Genomic DNA, 706 nt, shown 5'->3' with positions numbered 1-706 from the left:
CTGCATGTAGTTGTACTAAAATTTTTTCCTCTCTCCCTCCCGCCCGTCAGGACCCACCTGCCCCGGGACAGCTCCCAGCGCGGGTCCTGGGGCAGCTCGTACTCGGACACCCCCGGCAGCATGGGCGACCCGCTGGAAGAGAGTCGGGAGGGGCGAACGAGCATCACCCCCGAGTGGATGGAGGAGCTGGAGTCCACGGAGACCTGAAGGGGGAGACAGGGAGACAGACGGACTCACGATTACTTCTCTCATAGAGCGGGACGGCTAGGCGTTCGCGTTCGGGGGAGAGAGAGAGACCCGCCGGGAGACCGGTCAACCGCTAGGAAGACAAACCACGTTTTCTCCGGTCGATCGCGGGTCGCACTCACCTGCTGCAACCTGAAAACTACCGGTTTACTGACAAGGTCAAAGGTCAAAGGTCAGACAAAGGTGGGGGGAGTAGGCAGTTCAAACCCCCTATCTACTTCCTGTTACCTGTCTGCGCAGCGGGATGCTCTTGGCTAGCTTGTGCACGGCCAGCTGGCCGCTGAAGTCGCTCTTCTTGGAGGCGCCGCGCAGCTTGACGACGACGGCCACGGCGATCATGACGGCGATGAGGAAGAAGCCCACGCAGTAGATGACCACCTCCAGGTAGGTGTGGCCGGACGGAGGGTAATGGGTGACAGCTAGGAGGGAGGAGGGAGGGGTTTAGACGTCGTCAACAACA

The 706-nt window shown here is 60.9% G+C and overlaps 1 pseudogene; it reads right to left on the bottom strand.

Moving 5' to 3' along the window:
- Positions 1–16: 16 nt before the first annotated feature.
- Positions 17–668, bottom strand: LOC103399491 (fibroblast growth factor receptor 1-A pseudogene; annotated as a pseudogene).
- Between the last annotated feature and the right edge of the window lie 38 nt (positions 669–706).

The sequence above is a fragment of the Cynoglossus semilaevis genome, unplaced genomic scaffold (assembly GCF_000523025.1).
Source record: "Cynoglossus semilaevis isolate Cse_v1.0 unplaced genomic scaffold, Cse_v1.0 C18988780, whole genome shotgun sequence".
Lineage (NCBI taxonomy): Eukaryota > Metazoa > Chordata > Actinopteri > Pleuronectiformes > Cynoglossidae > Cynoglossus > Cynoglossus semilaevis.
This window is presented reverse-complemented; position numbering and strand designations above follow the sequence as displayed.